Source organism: Mus caroli, chromosome 4, assembly GCF_900094665.2.
Source record: "Mus caroli chromosome 4, CAROLI_EIJ_v1.1, whole genome shotgun sequence".
Lineage (NCBI taxonomy): Eukaryota > Metazoa > Chordata > Mammalia > Rodentia > Muridae > Mus > Mus caroli.
Window position 1 is genome coordinate 70,037,714 of NC_034573.1, and position 26,825 is coordinate 70,064,538.

At 36.2% G+C, this 26,825-nt stretch overlaps 1 protein-coding gene across 40 annotated transcripts in view; it reads right to left on the bottom strand.

The window, feature by feature from the left end:
- The window catches only part of Ptprd (protein tyrosine phosphatase receptor type D), a 2,211,569-nt gene that overhangs the window by 1,033,483 nt on the left and 1,151,261 nt on the right, over positions 1–26,825 (bottom strand). The gene's annotated exons all lie outside the window — the stretch shown is intronic.

Consider the following 26,825-nt stretch of genomic DNA (forward strand, 5'->3'; position numbering starts at 1 on the left):
CATCATTCTCTCCTTCCCTGTATCCATCCTTTGTCTGTCTTCTCTGTCTCTCTCTCTTTCTCTCTCTCTCTCTCTCTCTCTGTTTCCTGTCTTATCATGTCCCTTCTCTTTGTGTTTCTTTCATAGTACTTTGGTCCATTTTTAATATTCTGCCTCAGTATTCATTCTACCTATTTTACAGGGATAGTTCAGATAATGTTTTTGTGATAGATCTGACCTTGATAGGCAGAGAAGTAATTACTCTGTTCTAGGTGTTCTGTCCATATTTTGTACTATCACTAATGTAACTTGGTTATATCTTATGTTGTATTTAGGAGTATTCATGTCTTGCTCTTGCTCATCTTTGGGTACCAGAAGACTTCTTGCTATGCTTCTGTCAGAGAAGATGATTGAGATGCTGACTGAGTTATAAATCTTGGGTTCCAGACATGTCAAAAGGAGGGTGTGACTGGAGTCACCCAAATTAAATGTATGAGACCATATGTAGTTATATGATATTTCTGTTTTAAGATTTATTTATAAGTGTGTGTGTGTGTTCAGCATGTACACTTGTGCCTGCAATGCCAGAAATGGCACCATATCACCTTGAACTGGAGTTATATGAACAACCCTAGTGCTGAGGAACTCATTATAATTAGCAGAGACAAAGTTTCTGTCACACCCTTTCTCTTCTTCAGCAGGTTAAATTCCCTGAAACTTTGCTCCTGTGACAAATTTACTTCTTCCAGTCACATGGCTGAGTGAAATAGTCTTAGTCATTATCTGCCATATTCTTTCAAAGTAAATAAAGCTACTTCATAATTTTATAAGGTCCTACAGTGATTCAAAGAGGGAAAGTTATAATCTCAAGCCAAAGTATTTATCTGATTCTTGATTAGAAACAAATGGATTTGTCTAGATTTTCATCAGGCATTCTTGGTGTCTTATGTCTCAAGAATTTGAAGAACATTGGAGATTTATTCATTGACCTTTTTTATTCTTTTCAGCTTAGATTTTAAGAATTATGATAGCTGATCTGTCTTCAATCACTTCCATCATTATATTATAAAAATACTTTGGCCATGTAATATATCTAATAAATAAACAATAGTAGATTATTATGAGATAAAATTTAATAAAGGATAAATTATACAAGACTTCTTATTTAATCATATGTTGAGTGATTGCTTTTGTTTATTGAAGAAGTGTATTGTCACTAGTCTCATTTGCAGTGTAATTGTAGAAATTTGGGAGAGGATGATAACCATATATATGTCTCCTACTTTCAATGCCATTCTATGGAGAAGTCAGGGAAGAAACTGCATATTCAGCTAAATATAGGAGAATGAGATAATTTCAGACAAAGGAAATGAGATAATTTCAATCACTGAAATTTGCCTTCCATGCAAATACTTAAATTGGATTGTCAGAAATCTGATCAGAACGATACAGAGCAAGGTAGCTTTGCCAGACAGGAGTTAACAGCTAAGCAACAGAAATACAGCCAATATTACTAGTATCTAGAACTTCTAAGAGAGTAATAATGATAAAATTGGAGAGGTAAGTGGGGCCAGAATGGAGACGGCATGTAAGACCATTCTGTAAAATTTCATACAGCCTAAGGGTCTTGAAGAACTATCCAGAAGAAACTTCAAGGCAAAAGTATATAGTGCCTCATGAAACTAGACAAAAGAAATAAGGAGAGTACTGTCATACAGAAAGGAACAACAGAAAAAAAAGCTATCTATCTCTTTCATAAATTTCATAAAAGAAGTTTTAAAAAATTAGATCAAACTCAACACAGTCATAACAGGTGCCATCAATACCTATCTCTCACCAATAGACAAGTAATCTGAACAAAAATTAAATAAGGAAATGTTGAAGGTAATGACATCATAAATCTAATGGATCCAACAGACAGTTCAATCCTACAGAATATTCCATCCAAGAATACACATTCTTCCAGCAGCTTATAGAAATATCTTCAAAGCTGACCACACATCAAGAAATAAAATAGGTCTGAATGAATATAGGAAAACAGAAATTCTATCCTGTACTCTATCTGACCACACTGGAGCCAATCTCTTAATCAGCAGAAATGGAAAATACAGAAAGTCCAAAAACTCATGGAGATTTAACAACATACTGTTGAATCAAAGTCAAGTGATTGGAGAAATCAAGGAGGCATTTTAAATATTCCTAGAGTTGAATGGAACTGAAAACACAACCCATCAAAACCTGCAGGACACAATGAAGGCAACCCACAGAGAAAAGTCTAAGCTTTAAGTGCCTATATTAAAAAGATAGAGAGCTCTCATGTTAATAACTTTTTCTTACAGTTGAAGAATTTGAAAAAAAAAACCAAACATAATGGACAGAAAGAAACAATAAAAAATCAGGGCTGAAAATGGTTAAACAGAAATGAAGAAAAAGAACAGAAAGAATGAAGAGATAGCTCTTTGAAAAGATTAACAAGGCTGACAAACTTTAATCAGCAGAAAAAGATAAACAAAGTTAATAAAAGTGGAGATGAAAAGAAGCTGAGGAGAAGAGTGATCCTGTAGGAGGACCAACAGTCTCAATTAATCTGGACCCCCAAGATCTCTCAAACACTGGACTACCAAACAGACAGCATACATCAGCTGATATGAGGCCCCCAACACACATAGAGCAGAGGATTTCCAGGTCTATGTTCATTAAGAAATGATGCACCTAACCCTCAAGAGACTAGAGGCCCCAGGGAATTTAGGGTTCAGGTGAGGTGAGGGTTGGGGTCATACACGTGGAGACTGGGTGGGGAGGTAGTATGGGATGTGGAACAGTCGAAGGGTGATGGGAGGACAAAATATGGAGTGCAAAATATTAAAAAAAAAAAAAGAAAAAGGGAGAAAAGAGACATTATAACATATATTGTTGAAATTTAATCATAAGATTAGAAAATTTTAGCAGTTTATACTCCACAAAACTGGAAAACTTAAAGAAATTAATAAATTTCTAAAAGCATGAGGTCTATCAACTTTAAGTCAAGATTAAGTAAATAATTTAAGCAGCCCTACAACAATCTCTGAGAAAGTAGAAGTACTTTAAATTCTCTCAAATAATTCAGCACAAAGACCTACCAGGCCTTCAAAGAAGTAGTACTAGCAATCTTCTATAAAACTGAAGAAAAATGCTCTCCTGAGTGGACCTGCCTTGAGTTGCCTCTTCCAGCCTTGATATAAGGGTTTGTGCCTAGTCTTATGGTAACTTGTTGTGCAGTATTCAGTTGAGATCCCTGTGTGTCCTATTTTTTTCTGAAGGGAAATTGAGGAGCAGAAGGTTTGGGTGAGGGGGTAGCAAGGAACCTGAGACAAGTGAAGGGAGGGGAAATTGTGGGAGATGTAATGTATAAGATAAGAAAAAAATATGCTTTTGTTGAGAAAAGAGATTGGATCTTGTAGTGAATATCAGAAATTTTACCTTGGATAAATTTGGTTTTGATAAATATTTTTTAAAAAATCTAAAGAAAAATAGGCTGTTCAATTTCTTTATATGAAGTTGGGATTACCATGACATCCAAACTACCTGGCCAGAAAGAAAGAAAAAAAAAAGTATAGGCAAATCTGTCCTGTGTACAAGAACAAAAGAAAAATTTTAACAAAATACTTGCAAGCCAAATTCAATAAGCATGTAAAAGATCACCTATTACAATCATACAGCTTCACCTCACATATATATGAGAGGTTCAGCGTATATACATCCATCAATGTATTCCAGCATGTAAACTCACACAATTGCAGAAACCACTTATAAGCAGAAGGTGAAAGGTGTTTCATGAGCTCAAGTATCTTTTAATGCTAAATGTCTTGAAATTTAGGATCATGGGGTATAACTTAACATAATAGAAACAGTAAACCATAAGCCAACACCCAACGTTTTGCTAAATGAAGAAAACACAAAGCACTTCAACTAAAGTCGGGAACAACACAACGATATCTACTTTTTCCATTCCTCTTCAACATGGTGTTTGAATTCATTGACAGAGCAATAAAAGAAGAGAAGGGAATATGAATAGGAAAGAAAAAGGTAAAGTATCTTTGATCTACAAAGTATAGGATTCCATATATAAAAGATCATAGAAACTCTACTTGTAATATTTGGAACTGATAAGCACATTTAACAATGTAGCATAACAAAAAATTAACAAACTTTAATCTGTCAGTAGCCATCTAAGAAAGGAATGGCAAGCAAGTGAGTTTTCTGGAGATTTTTCTGGTCATCTCTTTGCAAGGTTGTCTTAGGTGTGCTATGAGATGCAGGGTCCTCAGATACTTCATCTCAGGATTGCTTCATGCTGCTTATGTTTCCCACTACTACTACATAACCTAATGATTCCTGGGCATCTGCCCATCCTATTTGGACAGATTTCCTATAGAATAAATATGATAATGTTTATCATAGTAATGCTGTGCAGATGAATTGATGTTTTCAAAATGGTTTTATAGAATTCATAAATTAATACAAGTAATCTCAAGGCCCATATAGAATAAAAGCTGTAAATAGGGCACATGTGTCACAGGCAAATTGTACTAGGAAAAGAAAGCAGGCTTAGAACAAATTTATGATCGAGGAAAGTATTCCTTCTAGGTTAGGAATGAAGTCACTTTCTGGCAATTAAAGTTCATAAGCAGGGAATGGGAAATTTATTGTAGGCATAAGGACAGAAAATAAATGATAGACTAGTCTATCTATACAAGAATTCAACATAATAAAACACAAGGCAAATTGATTTGTCTCTTCACAAAACTTTTCTAACTTATGGTATAAAATTGATGCTTTAAACTTGTAATAAATGTATGCACCTAGTAACAGATAATTGATGATTAGTAAGCTACCAGTCTTAATGGAAAGATTGTAAACAATACTACTGTGACTCAAGTCTTATTAGTCTATGACATGGACTATTGCTTTAAACTTACTATGAACTTGTGGAATGTAAAAATACTTAGAAAATCATGTGATCAATTATCTTGAGAAGGCACAAAACCAATATATATATATATATATATATATATATATATATATATATATATAAAGAACTCAAGAAGTTGGACTCCAGAAAAACAAATAACCCTGTTAAAAAATGGGGTACAGAGCTAAAAAAAAAAAAAGAATTCTCAACTGAGAAATACTGAATGGTTGAGAAGCACCTAAAAAAACATTCAATATGCTTAATCATCAGGGAAATGCAAATCAAAACAACCCTGAGGTTCCACCTCACACCAATCAGAATGGCTAAGATCAAAAACTCAGATGACAGGAGATGCTGGTGAGGATGTGGAGAAAGAGGAACACTCCTCTATTGCTGGTGGGACTGCATGCTGGTACAACCACTTTGCAAATCAGTTTGGCAGTTCCTCAGAAAATTGGACATAGTTCTACTGGAAGATCCAGCAATACCACTTCTGAGCATATACCTAGAGGATGCTCCAACATGTAATAGGGACACATGTTCCACTATATTCATAGTAGCCTTATTCATAATAGCCAGAACCTGGAAAGAACCCAGATGTCCCTTAACAGAAGAATGGATACAGAAAATGTAGTACATTTACACAATAGAGTACTACTCAGCTATTAAAACAATGAATTTATGAAATTCTTGGGCAAATGGATGCATCTGGAGGATATCATCTTGAGTGAGGTAACCCAATCACAAAAGAAAACACATGATATGCACTCACTGATAAGTGGACATTAGCCCAGAAGCTCAGAATCCTTCTTAGAAGGGAGAACAAAATACCCATGGAAGGAGTTACAAAGTGTGGAACAGAGACTGAAGGAATGTCCATCCAGAGACTGCCCTGATTGCCAACCCTTGCTGCCTATTTAGGTTTATGGTGTTTTGTCAAGCTGGTCCTTTGCAGTAATCAGTAACCTTCCCGTGGACCAACAACAAACAGACCAAGAAATAAATACAACAGTCAACCTATTCACAATCACTTTAAAGAAACAATCTTGGAATAAATCTAACCAACAAAGTAAAATGCTTGTACAATAAAACTTTTCAGACATTAAGAATGCCCCAGTACAGGGGAACACCAGGGCCAAGAAGTGGGAGTGGATGTGTAGGGAGCGGGGGGGCGGGGGGGGCAGAGGGTATAGGGGACTTTCGGGATAGCATTTGAAATGTAAATGAAGAAAATAACTAATAAAAAATTGGAAAAAGAAAACAAAAAAGCAACAGAAGAAGACAAGAGTGAAAAGGCCTCCCAAGATCCTGGATTAGTAGATGAATTGTGTGAAAGTGACCACTCTTCCAAAGGGAAGCTACAGTTTCAACCTAATGCCCATTAAAATTCCAACATAATATCTTGACTGGGATGAATCTGGGGAAAGGAAGAAATGTATTCACTGTTGTTGGAAATGTAGTTTGATGTGGAGGAGGTTCTACCAAAAGCAAGAAATAGCTACTACATGACCCAATTTTAATACCTCTCAGTCTGTTCCAAATGGACTATATTCTGCTACAGAGATATCAAGTCAGCCAAATCCCTTACTGCTTTGTTCACAATATCCAACAATGTGAAATATACAGACTATATGTTAATGGGTAGCTGAATCAATAATCAAAATATGGCTCATATACACAATAGAATACTATCTAGCTGTAAAGAAACATAAAATTATCAAATAATTGGAAGGGTGTGGAAATAATAATCCTGAGTTAATCTAAAAAGACAAGTGTCACATCATCTCATATATTGCTTTGAATATTTAGATATTAGGCTTGAAATGTAGTAATTATAAAAGACTGAAAAAGCCACTGGGGTGGGAAAGAAGGGGTTCAAAGCAAGGAAAATAGAATACAAGGTAATTAACAGAGATAGGAGAATAACAGAATAGAAAGAATTAAACTGAGTCTGGTAAGATGGGAGGAAAGGATGGAGAAGAGATTATGAGGAAATATAAATAGCACTAAAAACCTTTGAAAATACCATATGGAAACCTACTTTAAAGGGTTCCTAAAATATACTCATAAACATATATAGAAGGGGGTTAAATATAGTTACTCTATAATGATGAGACAATGCCTCCCCACACACCATATTATATTGGATAAAAGACCCTGATCTAAGTATTAATTACCTCTTTTCTACTTGATTATCACTGGGATCGAATAATCCCTCCCCCAGACATCACAAGGTATTGCCATTGCTCACAGCTATCATCTAGACCTTGATGATAAGACCTTGATGTTGAAGACACCAGAAACTTGAATCATAAGAAATGGATTAACCAAGATGGTTCTAATTGGGAGGCTTCCTTCCTACTGAGTAGCTTCCATAGTGCTGAAAGTCGTTGTATAAATTACCAGAGGGGGAAAGTAATCAGCAGGATTCACCAGCTGTGAGTCCTTAGAACTCTCATAGAGATTGCTATGGCACTATACGTCCCCTGGTGCAATCTTAGCACAAATGGTATGAGAGTAACCAAACACTTTTGATTATACTTAAAGTCTGCTCCACAGATCAGACCTTAGATCCCAAGCATGAGTCTAACTAGGTAATAGGCTCTATGGGATGATCTACTACTATTTTTCTGTCAAATGAACACAGTAATGTGATGTTCTCTATATTCTTATCATTATACCCAAAGAATAGTACATCTCTTAACTCTCATCAGAAGTGCTTCTTTGAGAGGCCCATTGGACATGCAAACTTTATATGCCCCAGTACAGGGAAAAGCCAGGGCCAAAAAAATGGGAATGGTTGGGTAGGGAAGAGGGGGGGGTATGGGAGACTTTTGGGATACCATTGGAAATGTAATTGAGGAAAATAAGTAATAAAAAACATTAAAAAAAAAAAGAAGTGCTTCTTTTCGGGGTAGAAGACAATTGGTACAGAAATACAAACCAGTCTATATCAATGTGCAAAGACTAAAAGACTTTGGAGTGCTGAGATCTGAATAGGGCAGGCTCTGAGATTGCTACAGCAGAATGACTATAAGAACCAAAGGAAGTAATGTCTGACTTAAAATAACATTTGCTAGATATGACAACACAAATGTATATATGAATCCACCATGGCTGCTATTCTGTGCATAAGACTGGCACAAGACCTAACCAGTCAAATCCCAGTATGGATGCTGATGGATCTCTTGAGGTTCCACTCTATTTTAGAAGCTATTGGTGATTAATAGCTGCTTGATATGAAGTACTTGACTTCAGGAGTAGGCAATGAGAGTCTTCCCATGTACATACAGACAGCATTAGATGGAGTCAGTGATCATTAATTTAAAAAAAAATGAGAGCATGAATTTGGTAACAATTGGTGTGGGTGCTAAAGAAAGAATTGTAGAATTGTAGAGGAGGTTAAAGTGGATTGGATTTGGGCACAATTTTGTGAAATTGGGCACATGGATATGAAATAAAATATATTTGAAGCCAGTGGTTGTTCAGATCAAAGAGTAGTTGGCCATGAGAAGAAGTAGATGCATCTTGACTATCTGTTAAATATAGTGTCAACAAACCTCTTGATGAATTACATATATGTAGTGGTAAAAATAAAATTAATAGTGGGTGATTGTTGAATTTAGTTTCAAGTAAAAGAGTGTTATTAATGTTTAATTTAATGGGACAAGAATGTAGGCAGAGAAATAGAGGTTGAATATATATGTTACTGTTTAATATTTATTAAATAAGGGGACAAGAATGTATGCAGAGAAACAGAGGTTGAATATATATGTTACTGTTTAATATTTATTAACTCTACTTTAGCCATATTTTGTTAGAGTGTTTATTACCTATGCAAATACAAAGGTCAATGTTGAAGGTAAATGAGGAAATTAGTCATTCAGTGGGGAGTTCACTGCTAACAATGCATCCTGTACACTCTGGAGATCATTATCACAAAGATTTTTTTTTTGTCTTGGGATGTGGGGAGTCAGGAAAACCATCTTAATAAAAACAGGGAGCATAGGCTGGAGCTTAGAAGCCAGCCCACACTGCAGTGCACACCTCTTGTCACAGCACTCTAGAGGCAAAGGAGATTGCAAATTGGGTACTGAAAACAAAGACAAATTGCAATCCACTTAGCTGCATGGGCTGACTAAGATGGAAAGATTCCAGTGGATCTTCCCCAGGTTCCAGCTTCATGCTATAATCTGTTTTGGGTGCCATAATGAACACAGCTCACTGGCCTAAAGTTTCAACTCCATAAAACCATGCTTGTTTCTTTGTCATTTCTGGAATAATGACAGAGCATGGACACACTAATGATGTACCAGTAATACCCAAATCTTTATTATTGTAGGCAGGAGGCATTTCTGAAAGCAGTTCCCTGGCCTCTGTTTCTATATAATTTCTTTAATGTTTCAAAACCCACAAATTACTTCTTTACTATGTAAAAAACCTAATACAATGATATTTGTTTTCTCTTATCTATATGTTTCATAAAAAAGAGGTCTAATAATTAACAATATAGCTGCAGCTTATTATTATGAGGTTTATTTTCTTTGTTCCCTGTTTGAATTCTTATGTGGAAACTGGATTGGCTTCTTAAGGTAATACGCTCTCAGGTCCCATTAGGGTCCCAACTTTTACAAAAGTATGTGTATGTTAACAATTCAAATTCAATAGTAGAAGACAAATAAAACAAAGAATGAGAAACAGTGTTCTCAAGTTGTGGGTGTGAAAAACTTTGGATGCTGAATGATATTTTCATAAGGGTTGCCTAAGATCATAACAAACACAGATACTTACTTTACAATTCACAACAGTAGAAAATTACTGTTCTAAAATAGTAACAAAAATACTGATTGGGAGTCAGTAAAACACGAGGAACTGTACTAAAGGGTCACAGAAATAGGAAGGTTGAGAATCACTGACATAGGCACCACTGGAAACAAATCTCACCACAACTGGTGCTCCCTATACACCTGACAATATTAACAAGTGAAACACTTCTTCAACTTCTATTTATTAATTGTAAATTCAAAATCTGTGTTTTAGTAAAATTACAGTTTGCATCACAGTACAAAGTCAGAATATTATTTGTTAGGCTAAATAAAACTGTAAATAAAACATGCTTTCTAGAAAGCAATATTATTTCTTGTAAAAAAAATTGATTTCTGTGCTGCTTAACTCAGAGCAAGAGTTTCCTAAAATATATTTTTCCTGTTTTCATTATTTTCTCATCTAAGTTTTATTTTCATTTTCCAAAATCATTTGTAAGAGCCTGTAGAAAATGGTGGTGTTTGTCCTCTGGCTTCTCTCTTTTCTGAGATAATTTGTAATTTGCTAACACACTGTAAACACTAGAGCTTTGCATAATTTCTGAATGCTTAATCTGTTTGTCCTCAAAATTACCAGATTTTTCATTTAATTTGCCACCATTTTCCTTGCACATTTAAAATGTATTCAAGTTAATTTTAGTTTGGAATGTGAGAGGCTAATGTAAACCTTACTTTTATACCCTTTGGAGGAGCAAACAATATTGAAAAACTAAACAGCTACGACAAGAGGGTGGATATTTTCAAAATATATTAAAATTATGCCCTGAAAATTGCTGTGACCGATTATTTAGGCCAGTGTTGATTTTGGTTGTTCCTAAACCAAAATCAATCCATCTTTCTTTTCCTTTTCATTCTTTTCTTGCTTCCATTCTGATTGTTTTATTGGATTTTGGTTGTTTGTTTGCTTGTTGGTTTTTGTATTTTCCTCCTAAATAGAGGCCTTAGCGTATAAACTGAAGGTAATCATGGAACTGAACTTTTATGCAATGGAATAAATGGTGGAATGGAAATTGAGTAGAAAGGGTGAGAGGACAGAACCACACAGTGGTTAACACATGGGTCCTAAGAAACCCTGGTTTGCTGTATATTACTTTTACTATGTACAGGTATGGGCCTTGAATTCCTGATCTTTCCAAGACTTTTAACTTTTTAATTTTATCAAATGCTTTTCCAGCATCTAATGAAATGATCATGTGGTTTAAGGAGTACACATGGCTCCATCTACATATGTAGCAGAGGATGGCCTTGCCATGAATCAATGGGAGGAGAGGTCCTTGGTCCTATTAAGGTTCGATCGATGCCCCAGTGCAGGGGAATAGAGGGCGGGGAATTGGGAGTGGGTGGGTGGGTGGAGGAACACCCTCATAGAAGCAGGGGTAGGGAGGATGGGATAGTTGTTTCCAGGAGGGAGGGAAAACAGGAAAGGAGGTAACATTTGAAATGTCAATAAAGAAAATAAACATAGCTGTCTCTGGTGAGACTATGCCGGGGCCTAGCAAACACATAAGTGGATGCTCACAGTCAGCTATTGGAAGGATCACTGGACCCCCAATGGAGGAGCTAGAGAAAGTACCCAAGGAGCTAAAGGGAACTGCAATCCTATAGGTGGAACAACATTATGAACTAACCAGTACCCCGGAGCTCTTGTCTCTAGCTGCATATGTATCAAAAGATGGCCTAGTCCGCCATCACTGGAAAGAGAGGCCCATTGGACTTGCAAACTTTATGTGCCCCAGTACAGGGGAACGCCAGGGCCAAAAAGTGGGAGTGGGTGGGTAGGGGATTGGGGGGGAGGGTATGGAGGACTTTTGGGATAACATTTCAAATGTAAATGAGGAAAATACCTAATTTTTAAAAAAAAGAAAAGAAAAGAAACAATAAAAAAAAATAGTGCCTTCCTGGGTATCAAACCTCTGAGACTTGAAATATTGGTTGTGTGTGCGGGGGATGGGGTGGGGGGGTCTCTCCAACATCACATCTACAGCATCTGTGCTTTTCTTTAGAACAAGGTTTTAGATTATCAATTAAATTTATTTACTTACTTATTGGGGAAAAAAGGAAAGGAAAGGAAAGGAAAAAGAAAAAAGAAACCCTGGAACACACACTCCTGCATCATTCAGTCTTCCTCCTGTTTTTTACAATCAGGAATTCTATGAAAGCATCCATTTGTTTCACCAGTGGTGGCTAGTCTTTCTTTCTTCAGAGCTCTACACACTTGTTTGTCACAGGGGGCTGAATTGATAAGCTTTTGGTGTTCAAACCACCCAGAGAGGAAAAAGTCCAGAGAGCATGAAGTCAGAATGAGAGATGGCGCACATGAGGAAACTGTGCTGCAAGCTGAGGAGCTAAGAAAGGCTGTTGGAGGCAGTCTCCTTGGAAATGAGGTCAGATCTAAGCCCTATCAGCAACACCCCACCCTCTTTGCAATTCCTGACTTGAAGTACTCATGTTACAAGTAACAAAAAAATTCGTTTTTAAAGTAGGTTTAGATTTTAATTCTTTTCAACATTTGAAGAAGAAAATATCAAACTTACCTAGAGACTGGCCTTTTTAAGATAGGGGTCCTTAAATATCCATGAACAGATTCTTAGGAGAGTATGAACAATGCAGAAAAGAAAATAAGAGCAACAAGGTAACTAAGCTGACTCTAAGGTTGCCCATGGGGAGTGAGAACTGACTGGACCACTGGAGGGGAACTGAGTACCTACTGATTTACTGTAGTGGGACTGGTGTTGACTGAGCCACAGCTAATCCTTTCACATCTCTATTTTGATGTTTGTTTATAAGCATCTTGGCAGAAGAAAAGATTGATTATGTATGCGAATTGGATGCACTTTTACAAATTTGCATCAAGTAGGGAATATACTCAACTAAACCAGTTAAACTTGAAAATATGTTAGCTAGTCTATATTTAGAAGCAGTGAAACCTGCCATAAGGGAGGTGAGCTTTGTCAGGCTACTGCACTCCTCCATGGTTCTCCACTGTGAACGGCTGTTCACATGCTCATTAGCAGCCATACCTTCACTATTTGTTAAATCATAGAACTGTGACGCAATATGAAAGCCGCTTGACGGGTTCTACTCAGGTACCTCATTTCAATTAAGGAAAACCATAATAAAAAGTTAATTTCTATCAGCTTCCAATTTTCTTAGTAAATAGTGTAATGCAATTTTAAAGCAAAGCAAAACAAAACCTCAGCTACCATGAAGAAGTTTACTAGGAAAGAACAAAAATTGGAATCATACATACAACACAGGCTGTCAAAATCAGCCTCACTCTCTGCTAGTTTTAAATTTCAGCTTTTTCCTTCATCTTTAGCAAGGAAGGTTAAGGCAGGATATGAGCAGAAGACATCCTTTTTTTCTGCCCAGCAGGAGACGAATCCTTAGTATTTTCCACCTGATTCGTAGTATTTTTCTTTAAGTAATAGAAATTCATTAGTTTGGTATTTTGTCTCACTTTCTTTATATTATTCAATATACTTTAAAATAAAAAAATCTTGTGAATTTATGCTGATTAAGAAAATAGAAGATTTACTTTGACTGAAACAGCAACCAAATTATTTGTATGCTTGTTCTGAACTGTGCCATTCTGCTCTACAATGTTCTTGATTAACAAAGACAGTTGAGTATTTCTCTCATTGTGCTTTCTGGTTATGTATGTATGTTTTATGGAGAGACAGAGACAGACAGAGACAGAGACAGAGACAGAGAGAGACTGAGACAGAAAGACACACACACACACACACACACAGAGGGTAAGGGGGAAGAGAGGGAGAGAGCTATACAATTTTTGTGTGAATGTTTGCCATAGCATGCATGTGAAGGTCATATGACAACATATGACAACACTAGGCATTGTTCTTTACATTCCACCTTGTATTTTGTGAGCTGGATTCTTTGCTGTGTGCTGTTGTGTGCATCATGACAAGAGTTCTGCATGCTGTGGAGATTCATTTTTGTTTCTGTCTTTCCTTAGTGGATTTGAGATTATAAACCCCTGTCACTGTGCCTGATTTTACTTGAGTTCTGAGAATTTAAACTCATATCTAAGCTAGTGTAGTAGGAATTTCACCCACTGATTTAACCACCAGCCCATTTGTCTGAGTTTAACAAAAAGATATATGACTTGTATACATGCACAGAACTCATCAAATTTATAATCAGAAGAAGGACATTTATGACACTACATTATGGACCTGCCACTTTAGCTTTATGTGATGCTTTCAAGTGATGCTCAACAGCTATTGTAATTATATTTACCAATGAACTCATTATATTAAATTTATGTGCTTTGCCAACTGAACCTAGGGTCTCATCCCTGTTAGGGAAAAACTTTATTGCTGAGCCACAATGCCAACACTAGTTTAAGGTTTAGGTTGCTTTTTAAAAATGGGTTTGAGTTCCACTTCAGTTTAAACTTTGCAAATCTGAAATTGTGTGCTTGAAACAGTTGTAAGACTTTGAAGCCAATGTGGAAATTTCTGTCTTAATGTTCTTGTGCGTATGTGTGTGTGTGTGTGCACATGTTTACCAAGAATAATTATATTAAGACAACTCAAGAATAGTAACACATCTGGAGAGTAATAGAAACAATTGTGTAAAAGCTCTCAAGGGGGAGTCTGCTGCTCCAATCACACAAAAACTTAACAGGAAAACAAAACAAGCAAAACTGCCTGAGATGAGTCCAAGCTGTAAAACTTACAAGCCACAGGGGTGAAGAAACACATCATATTAACAGCAACAAGAAACATAAAAAAAGGGACATTCCAAAAATACTAGAATGCTCAGGACTGATTGCTTCCAAATCCTAATAGAGTCATGGGGGAGTACTTGAGTTTCCAATTTACTGGATGGCTAGATCACAAAGATTTAATTCCATATAGAAATCTGTACTTTAGGTAAATTTTTTTCCTAGAGTTTCAAATAATTTTTCTAGCATAAACAATGTAGTTAAATCAAAGAAAAGATAGAGTTTCACCTTATATTGGTTTCAAATATTTTAGAATAAAATATTTGAATATATCCTGTTGACTTGCATACCAGAGTTTGCTACCCCAGGAGAAAAATATGAATCTCATTGTCTATTAAAAATCTGTTCATCAAAGGTACCTGTAAGATAATACAGCACAGAGGAAATTATAGGAGGGTTCACTAGGCAGCTTTACACAAATTCAATAAGTACTAGATTTCTTTAAAGACACTGCCAGGTGTTGAGATGAATGAAGTAAGCTTCTTGACCAGAGTTGCTGGCGCAAATCAATAGAGTGCCGTGTGCGCTCAGCCCACATCATATTTCAATAAGAGGTGCTTGGAATTCAGCACGGAGCTCAGGTATAAATCACAGAAAGAAATTATATTAAAAGGTAGATTTGAACTTAGCAATCAATGGACACCAAAGATGAAATACTTCTAGACATACATTGAAAGGAGATTTGTGTCACTGCCAGTCATACACTGTAGTTGGATTTCCTACAACCAGTTTGATAAAAGAGCAAAATCCAGAGTAGTCAGATTCCTGAATTAGGAATCCCTTAATTTGCTGAATGTGATAAGAAAGTAAGATTGCTGTGCATGTGCGGCATAGGAAAGCTTTCAAACATGAAGCTGAAAGTTTAGTAGTTCGGAAATGCACCATAAAACAACTGTTATTCAGGTTATCTGACACTGTATTTTAGTCTTATATTCTATATATACATGTCCTGTATGGTTGGATAATGGCAGTATTTTAGTATTATGTGCTGAATCTATATGGTCACAATGTGAGTCCTCCAGTATGGTTCCTTGTGAATACATGTGGCAAAAACACGAATGTCAGTCCTCTGTGACCAGTCATGCTACTAGAAAAGACTGTTGTGATGACTGACTGGGCCATGTTCAGTGACCTAAATTGGGGTTAAGAAAAAGTGAGTGTGGGCTTGCCTTCGGCAAATAAAAACTAGGACAAGTACACGTTTACTTTATTTTCTAACACGTCTAAAGAATGTGTGTGTGTGTGTGTGTGTGTGTGTGTGTGTTTGTGTGTGTGTGACTATAAAAGTAAATGTGCCATTAACCTGAAAAACAAATGAACTGTAAGGTGGATTTTGATCAACATAGTTCTGAAAAGCATTAAATGTTATATCCTAGGCTCGAAATATTTTGTGTCCTTTTACAACTTCTAGTAACACATTAGGATGTTCAATACATTCCCTGAGGTCACAGAGTGCCATTGTCTACAGGCCCCGTGGCAGTCAAGAGAGGGTAAGAACAAAGCCTTGTGTCTGAACAATGCTTGCTAATGTTACCACCTTGATAGGAAATAAGCCCCAAGCTGAAAGGCTATGTTACTTTCTTAAATGTATGGACTTGTATAGAAGCAATGTCTGTGACTATAACCACTAGTAAAATTCACTAAAAAAGAAAATACCAATAATCTTTTTCTTAAAACATCTTAGAATGTAATACAATGACATTCATGCCCACTACATTGGTAAACATTGAAGTCATTGTATTTGTAATGGCATAACCATCTCTTTCATTGCCAAAGTGAGAGCTAAGTTGCTCCATGTTGCAGAAGTGGTATCTGCCACCTGATATCTGAGGGAAGGGTTTAAATGCATAAGTTTTCTTACAACTAGAGATAGGCAAGAGATGAGACCACCTGTGTGCAACTCATTCCCACATTCCTCTTCATATTGTTAATTAATCAAAGAACTCACACCAGCACAAGGAAGTGTACAACTCTGCAGAAATATACTGCATGTGCATAGGAACAAAATATCCACTTTATAGTAAACTAGTGATACTTGTAATAGGGACATCCACACTCACTTCTAAAATGACACTCATCTGACAGGTATAGGAGCTAGGGTTGAGAGTTGATGAACTATACCAGTGAAATAGGCACATCCAATTTGTCTACATTTGCAGTTTGTGGGGGGTCTCTGTCACCACCACTGCCTGCAGAGTAAATATCCACAGAGACAAGAAGGTTGTATGGTTCAACATGACTCAATAGCTAGTGTTGGTTCAAACTTTAGAAATCTAATGCAGCATGGTTTATTTCAGGCATATTTAAGCACAACACCATTTGGTGTAAACTTTTCTGGTGGTAATTAACTCAATCCTATTTGCGCAATGAAGCACACACAAAAAAATCTCCTTGAGGAATGAAGTAACCTAAATAAAGATCAAATATGACTACATTGAAACTCTCTGTAAAGTACCTGTGATGCCTTCTATAGACCTGGGTTCTGTAGCTTGACTAAGAAGATGAAGTTTATGAAAAAGATTTGAAGGGATGTCCAGTCTGGTTTCTAGCTGCACAGATAGTACAAAAATTGCCAGGCTAGTAAGCATTTCTGTTCTGTGTGGATAACAGATTATGCATTCTTTCCTTTGAAGGAATAACCCTGTGTGTTTAAAATTCCACTAGTGCTTGACTGTGAGCACAAAGACCTTCATGCCTTCCACAGCTATTTGGGATAACAGTCATCATGAGAAATTAGCTAGCATCTCAGGTAGTCAGGCTCATTTCTATCTGTGCAGACCTGTATGTGTCTGTTTCCTTTTCTTTTTCTAATCCACATTACTCCCAAGTGCAGAGGCCCATGCCTATAAGAACAACACCAAGGAGGCAAAGGCAAGAGCTTTGCTTTTAGTTTGTCTTGCATTTTAGTCCAGAGAGAGAATCTGACTAGAAAAAACAAACCCAGAACAAACTTCTAAATAAAAACAGTACTGACACCATAGTGTTTTAAAGCCACCTCATGTTCATCTTTTAGAACTTCTATCTTAGAAGGATATACCACACATTCTTCATAGCTGCTGTCTCAGTTCTAAGTGATTCTTTTAAGGCTAATATGCTAGTCTTACCACACTAGAAAGCTGTTTAGCCCCAGTATTCTACCAACTCAAACTTTTACAAAAAAGTTATTCTAATTTACACTCACGTTTGTGCTTTTAAACAAATTCTTTCAGAGAATCATATAGACTTCTCTATCTTATTCACTATGCTTTGGAAGAGACCTACCTTTCACCAAATTGCTTCAAGCATTGGGCATGATAAACAAATCAATATTCTACTCTACTAATATGGTAGCCAAATTTAGGCCAGTTTTGTAACTCTTTGATGAAGTTCTAAAACAGTACCTTAGGAAAGGGATGCAATTAAGTAATTTTCAGAAGTGACAGGAGAGGTTTAAGGCATATTTTGGATAGTAAAGTGTAGCAGCAAACTATGTTGTGTATCAAATGTGACAAATATCCTCAATGCAAGTTTACTTCCAGCAGTCAGTGAGGATGAGAACATCAATTCGAACAACATATCCACGTTTAAATCAGATTCTCTATTAATCCGGTTACTAATGTAAAGGAGATTAATTATACAAATAAAAGTAAATAAAATATTCATAATGGGCTATGCTGTCAACTTTTACTGGTTAAAAGTTTATTCACCGTTGTCTGGAAAACCAAAGTAGAAATCATGAATTGTCTGGAAAAAAAGGCTATGGAGGCCAAAGCTTATATTTGACAATGTAACTTTACTTATAATCTTGGTGCTGTCACTTTTAATATCATGACCATGGAATATATATATATATATATATCAGATTTCTTTAAGCTCTGATTTCCTGGTCTGTAAGGTCTCTGAGGGATGTTATCAGGAATGAATCAAATAACATTCCTATATTAGTAAATGTACTTTGAGCCATGTGATGGTCACCTACTAAATGTCAGGTTTCATTATATTTCCCTGCGCTTGGCCTATCCAACAATCTAACCACTAATACCATTGCAATTTTGGACTTCAGGAGACAAATCTACATTTCTAAAGAATAAAGTGAATTTCTAGGGAAAGCAGAATTTTTGATTGTAACACCTTTTTCCCCTTTTACAATGTGCACAGCTCTATTGAGAATTCACCTCCTATTATTTAAAACAATGTTTGATTGGATTCAAACCGTCTTCCCACATCCTCTCAATGGACAATCCAAACTCTTCAATTATCTTTTTCACATACATCTCAAAAGGTATTTTGAGTGCTTGAAAGGCCATAATTCTTTCTCCCTAAAGTTTTGAATTCGATCTGATGAAATTACCACCCTTTGTAGAATAGTGCCATGTCACAGAAACAATAGCATCAATTAACCTCCCTGCCTTCAGGCAGGTTCTTTCTTTTCCTTCATAAAAGTTAATTTAATGCTTTTGAAAGAAGCAAGATTAGAAGGGAAAGAGAATGAGGGTCTTTACGTCACAAAATAGGTACTGACTTGAATGAGTGGCAATAGCCTCAAAATTGTTGGAATCAGAATCTCAGCTGCATTTAAGGAAGGGTTGCCTTAGTATAGAGGATGTAACTGAGGACTCCTGGCATGGTCACTCTGTGGAATCACCACCAGTGATAATCAGAGCTATTCAACATAGTGAGAGTTAGCTTTTTAACTCAATAATAATTGCCATCGATTCTTGAATTATGTGGCACATATTTGGAATATCTTGTCCAACTATATGGAGGAGAGGGTCCTATCAGGATAATGACCTATACATTCTCAAATTTTGATCTCAAAATATATTTTATTCAACAAACTCTTATCCCAGATCTATCATCTTCCAGTCTTGATCTCCTATCAATAATGGAGACTAGTAGGAGCAATCCAGCAGTCCGTGTGTTTGTGAAGGAAAGATTTAATACTCAAAACCAGAACAATATTAAAATCATTTCTAGGCAGAAACCATGCATATAGCTAGATCTTTAGAAGACTCCCCCACATGAATCAATGATTTTCTTACATTCTTGGCCGAACGGTTCTCTGTAAGCTGGAAGTTGTATATTATACAGTTGGTTTGGTTCAGATAACAGTAAATTTTATTGCAAGCATCCCCCTCACAGAAATGGTCTAGAGAAACACAGAGGTCAGGAGTCATAAAGGTATTTTAGAGTCATTTAACAAGCCAGTTTAGATGAATTGATTAATGAACAAAGAATATTAGATGAAGTAGTATATTACACTCCCTAAAAGGCAACTGAGTCTATTTTATTAAATACATTCACATTTGATTTATCACCAATTATATATAAGAATACTGTAGCCTTCCCCCAGCCTGAAGCGGGCTGGTGCAGATCTTGTCACCACTGAGGTGGGGCCACCTGGGCTGTAGCCTTCCAACCTAGACCTAGATGGTTCTAGTGTTCTGTCACCTGCTGCTGCTCTTCTCTGAGACTCTGCTACCTGCTGAGAGGCCCTTGAGATATTCTTGAGACTGCATCTGGCAGATCACCTACAGGCTGGCGACAGGCACCAAGAATGGATTGGCAGGGGATGGCCTTCCCTCTTTATAAGCACAGACTCTTAGTAAACCTTGGGGCCTTGAACAGAAACATGTCTTGTCATCCATTATTTCTCTCTCTGTTTCCTTCCATAGAGCTCTGGCCTCCCACTCAGGAACTCAGTTAGTGTGGCTGCAGGCAGCTACAGAATACATGAGTACTTCTGAGAGCGTCAAAGGACACAATACATGTCCCATAAATCTGAAGTGAAATGCAAGGTAGAAGTAGCTCTGTAAATGCTCTTTAAGATATGCTCTGAGCTGCTAGGGATGCATAAGTCCTAGAATATACGAGGGATGTTTCAGGATACTTTTAAAACATGGCAAGTAGATTTCATTTTCATGGTTTGTAGGATTGGTGTGAAAGGAGATTATTTTATAAGGAGGAAACAGTTGAAGTCCGAAGGGGAGAAAGAATGCTTTTGGCAATGACCTTGTGTAATACATATATTTAGAAATTAAATTAGATACAGGTGGAAGCATGTTTAAAAGAAGTAAAAATGAATTCTTTCCTACTGTCTTTCTCTCCTCAACTTTGTTCAGTCTTCCAAATAATTCTTGCCTGAATAGAACCCAAAATTTCTTTTTAGCCTCTCCACAGTAGATGATTCTATGATCTTGATCTTCTTGATCTATGATTCAAGATCTATGATCTTGGTCTTCTCTTCTACAGCTAGCATCTTCAGAAGATGCCTGAAAGTGAGAACCTTGTTCTAAAATTAAAAGCTGATCCTTCAACTATGGGGAGTAAGATCTTTCAATGTAGGGCCAGGCACGAAGATTTTTGTGCTGTAATCATTACAGGATTGGAGTCCCTTGTCTCTACCTTATGAGCTGTGCAGTCTGATGAATTTCTTGGCCTTCCTGACTTTTCCTTTTCTCAGAGGGAGGTTTGGTTAACTAAATGAAATGATGATATAAGTAGAATAAATGCACAAAGTGGTAGAGTAGTCCAACAAATACAGAGCAAGTGTCATTGCTCAGGGGACAGGACCATTCCTCTCTGTTGTGGAATTCTTCTCTAGCATCATGCTTTCTGTTTTAGATGGTTACTCAGCTACCTGGCATGTTGTCCTTCTCCAATATCTGAACATGCTTAGGTATTTCCAGGAAACTTTTCTTCACTTATCTGTGTCTCCCTGTATAGATCTCTCCTCTGATTTGTCCTTTATTTTATTTGCCTGTTATTATGTACTTCCACTTGACAGAACAGAAACTCAGGCACTGTGTGACCCAACAGGTATTTAAGTTACCTGGTACAAAGCAGAATAAAGCCTTCAATCTGCTTGCATTGTTACGGATCTCACTTTCTATAACTATGTTCTCACTAGTCCTCTTTATTCTGTAGGAAGAAATATTTCTTTTAGCCAGTTCAATCACAGTAGCTGAAAGTGGGCATTTTATCTTCTGCTCTTGAAAATTTTATCATCCTTTCCTTGCTTTGAGGATACTAAGCTGAGTTTCTATTCACAACTTACACATGCCAAGTAAAATCAATAAGTAAAATTAACCAATAGCCAAACCCATAGATAACTCTCCACCTTCCACAAACAACACTTGAGGTCTGAAATAAGGAGCTGTTAGTTCCGTTGTTGGAAGTAAAGTGAGTTTGCCACATGTGAGATTGCTTCTTTTATAAACTAAAATGACAGCAGCAGAAATTGTGATTTTTTAAAAAAGCATTTGGGAAAAGCTGTCACGTAGAAATTAAATGGAATGTTAATCTTCTATAAAGTCTGGACTAAAGTAAATTCAGATGGGTACAGATTCCCTCCACACATCTATAATTTCCTATTATGTTGAAAGCAATCCCAATTTTACACGCAAACAGAAAAATTCAAGTGAAAACTTCCAAGCTTTGTGTTTTATTACAAACATACTTATTTAGGATGGCTACAAATCTGAAAACATTTGGAACAGCTATATGCTCAGAAAATTATAATTCAGCTTTGACAAAGCAACAACAAAACCAAAAGAAAAAACTATAAAGATGGAGTTTTTGCATTCTAATTAACCAGAACATGTGCTGTGCAATGTGACACAATGAGAAAAAAAAAATCTGAGCAAAAGTTACATTAAAAAAAAAAAAGCAGATTATGTAAACTGATAGAAAACTCAGTATAGAAAGTGGAAAATATTTGTAATGCTATATAATAATATACTGCCCTATTTTGAATTTAGGAGGCCACTAATTGTGTCTACATCTTTCCATAAAATGAAATTAGGAGATAAGCTTTGTTGTCTCCCTAGAACTTGTGTCCAAAGAAAACAGAGAAAACTGTAATTCTGAGCTTGTATATGCATTTCACTTGAGATAACTTGGCCATGAAAAACAATTTCTTCAACTCTTTCAACCGATTAAGGAAAGTCATTTCTCAGAATTTCAGGAAAATCCCATTCTTTTCCTTTCATTTTCCTTCCACTTTTTCTTTCTATGTCCTTCCTGTCATTTCCCCCTTTTCCTTTCCTCTTTCCCCTTGCCCTTCTTACTGGTCCCCTCCTTTTCTTTTCTCTCCTTCCCCTTCTTTCCTCTCTTCCATTCCTCTTTGCCTGTCCTTCCATTCTTTCCATTCATTTTTTCCTTTCCTCTTTCCCCTTTCCTGTCTCTTTCCCATCTTATTCCTTTTGCCCTTTTCCTTCAGTGTTTTATATCATCTGATCTAGTCACATTTTTATCCTCTTTATCAGAATTCCCTAAAAATACATTTCTTCTGTACAGCATCCTCTGATTCATGTAGCTCAAATTTGTCCTGTCATCTCAAATATCTGACTTCATGTCTGCTTGTGACCACTTAAAAGTTCATTGCTTGCCTGTTAGGTGTGATACTTATAAGTCCTTAAAAACAGAGTTATTTCCACATGGCATAATGTAGATGTCAAAGAATATGCTCAATAATAAACTTATGGATGAACATATTCTTACCTTAGAAAGCCTGCCTGAATTTCCTACTTAATTATCCTGATTCAGCCCAAGATATATCTGTCTGATAGACAGTCATTCTGATATCACACCACCAAAACAGTCAGGTCTTATTAATTGCTTAATGGTTCAAGTTTATTTTGGACATTCATTTATTGAAAGAGTAAGGCCTACGTGTAGATAAATGTTCAATGAATCACATTCATAGTGCAGAGGTTTGATTTTAGACCAACATAGGTTACATCTAAGATTTTCTAGTTATAAGCAAACCAAGTTTGAAAGTTATCTGGCTATTTTATCTCTCAGTGTCCTCATCTATATTGTGAGGATTTTATTACCAACCTTAACAGAATCTTATGAACTTTAGAAGACAATGCATAGAGCTTTGGCTGTAAGGCATTTTGGGGTCTATATTCACAGTTATTATAGGAATTTATTCACTTCCTCATTTGATGTGCTTAAAAATGCAATGCATGGATAGTTTAAGACTGACAGTAAAGTTAGATTTGTAATCTGATCAGTTGTAACAGGGGAATGTTTGAATCATCTAGTAAAGGCATAGAGGTGAAGTGATCAATTCTGTAACATTGGTAGATGAGACCTTTTATATAGGCTTTTAGTAGATTAGTGAGACTGCTTTAATAACTAGAAAGGAAAGAAAAAGTCCTTACACAAAAAGATTTGAACAGCAGGGCTTGTCTTTGCAGGATGATTTGTGTTGAGCTATAATAAGAGAAAAACAATTATCTGAGGATACGGTGAATTTTTTTTATAGTGTCACAAGATAAGCCCAGCTGTGTAAACTCTAAAGACAGACCTTTCCATTCCCCTCTTTCCTATCTCTTCCTAATACTCGTGTGTGTGCACCTTCTAACATAAAATAATGTGAGTAGCATCATCTAATTTCATTATAAAGAGGCAATACATTGAATAATTTAAAATCCTATCAAAACCAGTTGTGTAATCAGATAGGATACAAGTACTTGGTTTTAGAATAGTTCATGATCTAATTGTCCAATCTTATATTATTTAAACTCTGTGTATTAATTTTTTTGATTTTTCAATTATTTTGAGTTATTTGATAAATGAAGCTAGTGATACTGCTGCTGTTTACAGAGTTAAAATCAGCCACATGGACCTGAAACTTCAAAAAACCCACATTTCTGATCATTAAACTTATTTTAAAAATTACAATATGTATATTGCTTAGAAACACATGTAATAAAGAGATAAGCGATGATCATATCCAATAAAGAAAACTTTCATAGCTACAACTTCAAGGAAAGGAGAACTGCAACAGGTGTTTTATTTAGGCCCAATTAAACACTTGTTAGTGACTCTTCTTAAACATAAGTGAAAATGTGTAATGACAAGAGAAAGCATTTGCATTTCTTACTTCTTTCTTGTTTTGAAATCAACATCAGGTTAGGAACGCAACTGAAAACTCTCTATCATGGAATCACCCCCATTCTGTCGAACTGATCACAAGATTTGCATGTATTTTCATGTTCATGGAAAGTGAAGACCGTGCTTCCTGGTTAGAAAAATGCTTGTGTTATAGTAACTTGGATTACAGTTGTTATCTGACTTGATAATTAAAATAGTTAAAGAGTAGAAAATTATGAGCCTATTTGTAAAAGCAAATAAGCGATGGAATTTTTCCTTGTTCTTAAGCAAAAGTGACAAACAACCTCAAAGTTAAATTTAATTGTTAAAAAGTAATGTTAAAGCTGGGAGTGGTGGTGCATCCTTTAATCCCAGCACTCGGGAGGCAGAGGCAGGCGGATTTCTGAGTTAGAGGCCAGCCTGGTCTACAAAGTGATTTCCAGGACAGGCAGGGCTACACAGAGAAACCCTGTCTCGAAAAAACAACAAAAAAAATAATAAAATAAAATAAAAAAATAATGTTAACTAAAATATCCTAAGGGTAATAAAATGGCAACTGACCACCCTTAGTAATTTGATGAAACACATAATTTTTCCATTTCAAGGTACCTCTACCTCAGGGTAAGAGGCAATCATACTTAGTTACCATCTTTAATACAAATCATATTTCTTTGTTGCTGAAAATAGACAAGGATCTTAGTTTTTTATTTGGTTAAATGAATGGGGTTAAATGCCCCATTTGTTACCATGACAGATTCTCCCATATTTGCCAATGATCCTAGCAGTGCTTCTAGATCAGTGTCATGCCCTCACATTTATGATACCAATCTCATTCTTGGACAACGCTCTCTAACATCTTATATACTTGGATACATTGAATTGACCAATCTCGCTGGGAAAAAAAAATAACTGTTCATATATGCACATTGTGTACTGGCTGGTTTTGTGTGCCAACTTGACACAAGCTGGAGTCATCACAGAGAAAGCAGCCTCCCTTGAGGAAATGCCTCTCTCTCTCCATGAGATCCAGGTGTAAGGCATTTTCTCAATTAGTGATTAAGGGTGTCAGGACCCATTGTGGGTGGTGCCATCCCTGAGCTGGTAGTCTTGGGTTCTATAAGAAAGCAAGCTGAGAAAGCCAGGGGAAGCAAGGCAATAAGTAACACCTCTCCATGGCCTCTGCATCAGCTCTTCCTTCCTGCCATGTGCGAGTTTCAGTCCTGCATCCTTTGGTGATGAATAGCAATGTGAATGCATAAGCTGAATAAACCCTTTCCTCCTCAACTTGCTTTCTTGGTCATGTTTTGTGTAGGAATACAAACCCTGAATAAGACAATGTGTCTGCAGTATCCACTTTATTATATTCCTGGAATTTTGAATGACTTATTATCCATAGATGGGAATGTGGACAAGTAGTTTTCAATGTGTATGCACAAAATGACACATGACACAATTGTGAAAATATGACACACAGTACTGGCAATACATTCATAAAAAGTAACTGTGTCTTCACTTGTGTGTTTAAATTTGCACATGGAAAAGACTTTTCCACATAGGGATATAATTTGGTGAAACATTCAATATTACATCTGGCTTCTTTTCTCAGGAGTATAATTTGTATAGTGTCTCTACCTCATGCATTTACATATCTGCTCTTTGATTATATGCAAATGTGTTAGTATTTTAAGAATAGCATCCTTCTTCAGTTGACTTTAGCTTTTGAAAACTGTCTTCTTGACTAGACAATCTTGTGTATATATATGAAATTTATAATGTCACACACATGACAATGCAGCTTGACATACTTCCTGCATTATCCCATGCAATTTTCCTCTCCTTCTATACAGCCTTTAACAAGTAATATTGTCTCTACAATAAAACATTAAAATTCTTAAAAATATCTGTACATAGAAGATAGTATTCTTTTTAATATCATTTTAAAATTTTAAATTATAAGTTATATCATTTCCCCTTTTCTTTCCTCTCTCCTATCATGTCAACGTACCTTCCTTTCCTTTCTCTTAAATTGATACCTTTGTTTTCTTTAATTGTTGTTACACACACACACACACACACACACATTTCAATTATGTTAATGCAACATGTTCACTCCTTATAATATTATTTATATATACATGATTTCAGGCCTAACCACTTAATTTTAGATAACCAATTAAAAATCTCTTTCCTGTGGGCAGACTATTTCTCACACTCTCAACATTCCTTAGTTGTCTGTAGTTTTTTGACTAGGGTTGGAGAACATATGTGAGATTTTCCTTTTTCCATGTTAGTGTGTCTAATAATGCCATGCTTCATCACGTCTTGTTTACTCAGCCATGATGTTGAGACTTTTTGGGTGTAACTTCCGAAGCATTTCTAGGAGACACAATCTTATAGCCAACTTTTTGTTTATTTGGCTCTTACAATCTTTCCTCCACTTTTCTGAAGTGGATAT